Below are 7524 nucleotides of genomic sequence, written 5' to 3' on the forward strand. Positions count from 1 at the left end.
TGTGTGTCCTGCCCTCCAGGACAGTGATGGGGACATGGCTCTGCTGGTGGCTCTAGGAGCCTCCACAACTCGTTTCCTGTGGGGTGGCTTGTATCTCTGGCCCTGGCAAGAGTGCCTCGGTGGGCAAACACTGGAGATGCCTTCCTGCTTACTCCCCCAATATAATCAACATCAGCACTCTGATTTCGCCTTGTGTTCTTGTGGTGTGTTCACAAAGGTATTTCCCTCTGTTAAGCTGATAGTTTTAATGTTTACATCTTTAATTTCAGCATTTGCATGTCTCAGATGCTCAACAGGTATTTGAGTGAGTGAATGAATAAAGCACTCTTTTTTAAAATGGCCTCTAGGCTGCACTCCCTCTCCCTTCTCCCCCACAGGGGTCTACACTCCTCTTCCCAGCTGACCTCTCCCCTGCCCTGGGGTTCCTGCCCCTGCCCAGCCATTCCTGGTTTCTCTCTACTCTCCAGGCAGAACTTCATTCTCAGCATCCCCTGAATCGTTCCGTGCAGTGCTTTTTCAAATAATTTACCAGAAAGAGTGTGTAAACAGGAGTGAACTTTCTGAGAACTTGCCTGTCCCCAAATGCCTCTGTTCTGTTTTTATAATGCAAGCCTGGTGAGGCACGACTTCTAGGCTGGAGATGGCAGTCCTGAGTTTGAAAGGTATGGCTCCACTTTTGTGTAGCGCCCCAACTACTGACGATGTCAGATGCCTGTCCATCCTTCTCCAGGCTCCACGTGGGGTTAGGAATGATCTGGGTGGCAGATAACAAAACTCAACCAACTGGAGTTTAAGAAAACAGAAGTTCATTTGTTTTCAATCACTTGGGAACACACACACGCGCACACCAGAAACAGAAGAGGCAATGTGGGGGTAGCTCTTCGGAGTCACTAGGAAACCAAGCCTTTTCTATTTTTGCCTCTTCATCCTTCATGCGCAGCTTCCATACTCATGATCCCAGGATGGCTGCTGCAGCTGCTCCATCATGGCCTATGTCCCAGGCCAGAAAAAGGTGGAAGGGTAGAGGTGATGAGCAAAACGAGCATTCTCTTAGTAAAGCTTTGCCTTTTCATTAGAGAAGGGACCCCCTCCACAGGAACTTATCACAACATCTCCTTGGCCAAAACTGTCAGGGGAGCTCCATGGCTGCAAGATAGCCAAGGAGAAGTTGTTTAAATTTCATTTGCTATATTTTTATTTCCAATAGTTTGCTTTTCTTTTTATTGTTACTTTTCCATTGATTCTTGTTTTGTGTAATTCCTTCACAAACCTTTCTAATGATGCTAATGATTTTACTTAAAACTCCCTTCTGTGTCCTGAATTATCTCTATTTCTTCCAATGTCATCTTTTTGTATATCTCCCAAGAGCATCCAGATTAATTCTGTAACCACATTTCACTTCTGTCTAAAACCCCTGGAATCCAGAAAAGCAGGACATCCTTACAGACTGAGAGAAGGAAGGAGAAGCCACTTGGAGGGGCCTCCCAGCCATGTCTGGAAAAACTGTCAGTCCTCAAAGCATAACAACAGCATTGTAATATAAACTTCAAATGGAAAAAAAGGCAATCCGTGTGTCTACAAGAGTAAAAAGTCTGTGAAGGGGAGTTTCTTTGCAGAACAACATGTAGTAACTGCAGCTGGAATGGCAGGATTAGGACATTGCCTGGAGAGCTTCTGGTGCCCGTAACAGAGCAGGGGAAGGCTGGCTATCGCCTTGCCCAGGACCCACCTCAGCAGCCCTGAAGGGCAAACAGTACATGGTCTATGGTCCCGGATCAGGAAACAAAAAACTAACAAGCTACACAATGAGGTTTTTCCTCCATGTTCAATTGTTGGGAGTCGTGGGTGACTGCCCATGTCACGGGAAGATGCACTGCAAATGACAGGTGATGTGTTGGGATGGGCCAGTGACTCTCAAAGGGTAAAATAGATGTGTGTTTTGGGGAAGAGAACAAAGCAAATGCGATTAACAGTTGGTGAATCGGTACAGGATCTGGGCTTCCAGGAGGCAGACAGGTGCTCGTTCCCTGCCCATAGGCAGTGCTCATTGTAGGTCGGCTAGAAAGTCTCCTTCACAGTTGGAGGCAGAATCACATAGAAACTGCACCATGCCCCTGTGACAAAATCCTCACTGAGGCCCTGCAGGCTACCTTGCCCCAAGCCTTAGCCCACTCTAGCTCCTGCCCTCCAGGTCCCAACATTCCAATTCCTGTCCTCCAGGCCCTGCAGCCTGTCCATGCCCCTGGTGTGCAGGCTTCCCACTGTCTACTCCAGTGTCCTGATATCAAGCCGCTGCCCTCTGCCCTCCTCCCTCCTCCTCTTTCTCCTCCTTCCTCTGCTTTCTCCTCCCTCTTTTGCAATCCCCCCCTCCTCCTGCCTCCTCTTCCTCTCCCTTCCCCCTCCTGTTTTCTCCTCTCCCCTCTTCTCTCTTGCTCTGGGAAGGGCCTCTGGCTACCCAGCTAATAACCACAGCAGGAGCCTCTGGGCTCCTGCTCCAGCCGTTTCCATGGACGAGGGCCCAACACAAACATGGATGCTGCAGCTCCCCTGCCAGCCCAGGACCCCCCACAGCACAGGGTTGGTGGGCAGATGAGGTCATTGCCACAGGGGTGGCAGGGGGAGGGGTGCGGATATTTGTTTGGTCTTGTTACCATGGAAACCTGCTAGACCCCTCCTCCACTCCACTCACAGTTTGCTGGTTCAGGGGACTAAGCTGCCCCAGGCCCCTAGCTCCACCTCCCACCCTGGCCTGGCCCCACCCAGAACCCAGGGCTGTCAGGGAACAGCCATAATGGTCAGCCCCACCTCCAAATGGGGAAAGTGAGCCTGGGAACCAGGCAGACCAGGACACTTGTCCTCAGACTGGGGTCTCCCTCTATTATCATCAAAATTAACTAGTTTATTAATATTAATAGTAGGAAAAGAGCAAAGACATTATAAGCAAGGTCATCTGGGCAGCTTCACCGGGAAGCTACAGCTTCACGCTCCCCAGGGAGTCACCAGTTCCCTGCAGATCATGGGAAAAGGGATCGAACAAAGGGGGAGATGGATGCCTGCGCAGTGAAGTCAGGGTGATGTTGGGAAGGTGCTTGCCTGTCAGTCTAGCATGGGGAACAATGGATTAGCTATGGACCCATCAGACGTGAGTGAAATCCTGGAAAGTTGGTGGGTTAGTATAAAGAAACTCCTGGTTAAAATCACTAAGGTCCCCTTGCTCCTCTCCTGTTCTGTCTCGTTGGTGCTTGTTGCCTGTTGCTCTCTCTGGCTCCATGACCCACACTCGCCCGTGTGCTCACCTGTTCTCTCTCCATAGCCATGTGGCCTTAACCAGTGGCATGGCCCATGGCAGTGCAGACCCCACACGAATGGACTGCAGCTGGGAACACAAGCTAAGTTAGCCAGATGCTGGACTGGACTGGACTTCAGTATGGAGCAGAAACTATGGGCAGTGGCCTTAATTCTGGTTCTGCTGAAGATAAGATTGGACTTCTTCCATGGCAAGATGGACAGGACCTCGGAGGGGAACCCCCTTAATTTTACATCATCAATAAAGTTTTCCACAAAACCCATCCTCCTGTGGGGGCCTCAGGAAATTATTTTCCTTGGTGCACCCCAAGAACTCCATTTCTACCAATAACACCTCCACCTGGGAGCTCAGGTGGGCATGCAGCCCCATCACCCAGAGTTGGGGGGCCAGGCTATGCCCCAAAGCTGACTCGTGCACTGGACAGTGGGCTGAGAGGATCCCATCCAAGAGAGGACCCCCCAGGCAGTAAGCAGGAAGGGACTCAGAGGAGCACAGTGGGAGAGGGCATTTCAGGTGGGGAGGGAGAAGGCAGCTGGAGTGGAGCTGAGAAGCTAGTTGAGGCAGCGCAGCCTCAACCAGCCTGGACATCCAGGGCACTAGCACACAAGTCCAATGCAATGTTGCCACAGTCCCATTTGTGTGGCTTCCATTGCAGCCAAGAGCCTCAGGAGGGGTGGGATTCACTCAGGCCATGGAACACCCAGAGCAGGGCCAGCAGTAGGGACTGTGTGCCTTCCAGGGTGGTGGTGGAGTGACCCTAATCTGCCCATGGACTCCTAGCTTTCAGCCCTCCTGGGCAGCCTCCCTCCTCCTTCTCCCATCTATCCTGGGCTACTCCCTGAGCACCTGCTGTGTGTGGCTCAGCCAGTTCCCGATGGTCCCAAGTTCCCCAGGGTCTCACAGTAAGGTGACACAGCCCCCGCCATGGCCAGTCCCATCACTGGCCTCACTTTTTTCACTCTCTCCTCTCCCCCTCCTCCCCTCCTCACCCTCCTCCTCCTGCTCCCAAATGTCCCTCTCCACCTCACCCTCCATCTCTGTGTGTGTTTTTTAAATCCTCACCCCAGAATATTTTTTCCATTGCTTTTCAGAGAGAGTAGAAGGGAGAGAGACAGAGAGAGAAACATCGATGTGAGAGAGACACATCAGTTGGTTGCCTACAGCCAGGGCCGGGGATCGAGCCTGCAACTGGGGTACGTGCCCCTTGGCTGGAATTGAACCGGGACGCTTCAGTCTGCGGGCTGAGTTCTAATCACTGAGCCAAACCGGCTGAGGGTCACCCTCCATCTCTGAAGTCAGTCTGGGAAGGCAGGCAGGATACAGCTGAATAGCTTCCTGTCCGAGCCTCCTCCCCTAATTCCCAGCCATCTCCTGACTCCCCGCTGCCAGATTTACCTCTGGCCCACCTGTCCATGCACCTGGGCTGCCTCCACACCTGCAAATAGTAGCGGGGCCAATCAGAAACAACTCTGAGCAGCCTCCCAACCTGAGCCCTGAGCCCTGTAGGCTCCTCTCCTTTTTCTTCTCACCTCACAGGGCCTTGCCAGTGAGCTGCAGGGACAGTCTGTCCTCCGGAACTTCTTGAGGCCTTTTGCCTGCTTCCCTGCAGATGGGAAGCACCTTGTAGTGTCCTAGGTGTCTCTGGCCACCAGGCAAATGTGGTTGGACAAGGCAGGTCTTCCCCTGCCTCAGGTGCTGGGCCAGGCTTTTCAGCCAGAGAAGGCCAATGATGAGGCAGGACACCACCATCACAGGGCAAGGCGAGTGGCCAGAAAGGACAGCAACAGCCCAGCACTTTGTCCTCACAACACACACAGGCACACACACGTACACATGTGTAGACACACACACATGCATAACCATGCACATGTGCACACATATGTAGGCAGATGCATGAACCCAGTCCACCTCCACACACTCATACACACGCACACACGCAGATACAGAAACACTCAAGACTAGTCAGGTGCACAAGGTAGAGCGACCATAATCAGGACCCCAGGATCCAGGGAAGACCCAGGTGCCCAGAGAGGGCTCCTCGGCAGGGGACCACGTGCCCAGGCAGGAGGAGAGTAGGCCCTGGTAGAGGCTCTGCCTGTCCTGCCCAGCAGCCCCTGCTCCCTTCGGAAGCCTGACCCCTGCCCTCTCACACTGGGTTGATTTCAGCTGCAGTTTCGGCCACCATTGCCTAGGAAGAATGGCCTCATTCAAGCTGCCTGCTCCGTGCCCGGGCAGCTCGCAGCCCCCTCCCACCAGGCACAGGGGCCTGAGACCCCTACTCAGGAGGCCTCAGTCTTACAATATGCAATGAGGAAGAACTGGCCCCCATGGGTCCCCCAAGTGGTGGGATTCTCCAACCCCCCCTCTACCCTGTTGCCCCACTGTCCCCTATCCCTCACCTACAGAGCTCAGTGCCCAGCTGAGGGGCCTCACAGGGCTGCCTGGTGGCCTTCGGCCTGGCACAGGGTCTGATGCCAGGAAGTGCCCCTCAGTCTCTTCATGGCAGTGTCCATGGGCTGGAGAGGGGATGCTGCAACCCTCTGCCTGGGCACAGAGGTTAGAAGGGTAACCCCACATTTTTCTCTCAGGGAACTAGGGGGTTCATGTGAGACTGGAGATAGCCTGCCCCCGAGGGTCCAGCAGGGCACATCACAGCTCTGGGGGGACACACGAGGTAGTTCAAGGGAAGACGCAGGCCAGCAAGGAGGGTGGAGGGGTATGGGGACTAGGGACCAATGGGGGTTGTATGTTGTGCACAGAGCACCCCAGACTCAGAGCAGGTGGACGGACGGACCAATGGGCCCTGTTGGGGACCTGCTGCTGTAAGGAGGTGTGAGGAACCTACTTCTGGAAGAGGCTGCAGACTGAGGGCAGGAGGGAGAGTGGGGCCACAGCAGCCATCCTGAGGTCAGGCTGAAAGGCCCCCAAACACTCCTGGGGGAGGGAGAAGGAGGCAGAGGCAAGTGTCCAATGTGCTGGGAGGTGGGCTACCCCTCCAGCATTCTGGAGGCCTCTCCCCACTGACCAACAAAGGACATGGGCCTTGAAGTGTGGAGGGAAGGGTTGCCCAAGAAACTGAAGCCTTGTTGAAGATCAAGAGGAGGTCTGCGTCCTGCTCAGCCAGCCCACCAGCAGAGAGCTCAGTCCTCCCAGCCAGCGCCCGCCCCTCACCCAGGTCTCCATGACTGCCATGGGTAGAGCTGTGTTTCCCAAAATTCACACCCACTTGACTCTCAGGGTGGGACCTTAGTTGGAAATGGGGTCTCTGCAGATGTACTTAGTTAATGATCTCAAGATGAGAGCATCCCAGGGTGTCTGTGTGGGCCTTACCTTCCATGACAGGCGTCCTCACATGAGGGCATGAGGGGAGAAGACGTGGAGAAGGGAGAAGCCACATGATGAAGGGGCAGAGACAGGGACGCCAGGAGCAGCAGCTGCAGGGGGAGCAGGAAGGACCCTCCCTTGGCGCCTCCAGAGGAAGTGCGGCCCTGCAACACCTTCATCTCAGACTTTTTGCCTCCAGGTTTGGGGAGACAAGGGTCTCAAGGCTCACTCGGCCCTCCCTAGTTTGAGGCTATGCTGGGACAGAGGCCAAGCGCAACACAGCTGGGCACGTGGACCCCAGTGATGGCACCATGAGCGGGACAATGCAGCCACTCGGTAACCAGGGATCTCAGATAGGGTCTCCGCACCTGAGAGCTGTCCCTCTCCAGGTATGACCATGGATAAACCACCCATCCCACGTGTGGGCCCAGCTGTGCTGTGCTTGGGCTTCAAAAAACACTCAGCTCCCTAAACACTCTCACATCATCAGGGTCCACCACACAGGTCCTCAAGGCAGCTCTCCTACCTCATTCTCTTCTATGTCCTGCCCCAACACCCTTACTTGATCTCTTCTCCCTCAGGCCCCCCTCCCTCAGGCCCCCCTCCCTCAGGCCCTCTCCCTCGGGTCCCTCTCCCTTGGGTCCCCCTCCCTCGGGTCCCCCTCCCTCGGGCCCCCCTCCCTCGGGCCCCTCTCCCTCAGGCCCCCCTCCCTCAGGCCCCCCTCCCTCGGGTCCCTCTCCCTCAGGTCTCTCTCCCTCAGGCCCCTCTCCCTCGGGTCCCCCTCTCTCAGGCCCCTCTCCCTCAGGCCCCTCTCCCTCGGGTCCCCCTCTCTCAGGCCCCTCTCCCTCAGGCCCCTCTCCCTCAGGTCCCCCTCCCTCAGGTCTCTCTCCCTC

Source organism: Miniopterus schreibersii (genome assembly GCF_964146895.1).
Source record: "Miniopterus schreibersii genome assembly, chromosome: 4".
In the NCBI taxonomy this organism is placed as follows: Eukaryota; Metazoa; Chordata; class Mammalia; order Chiroptera; family Miniopteridae; genus Miniopterus; species Miniopterus schreibersii.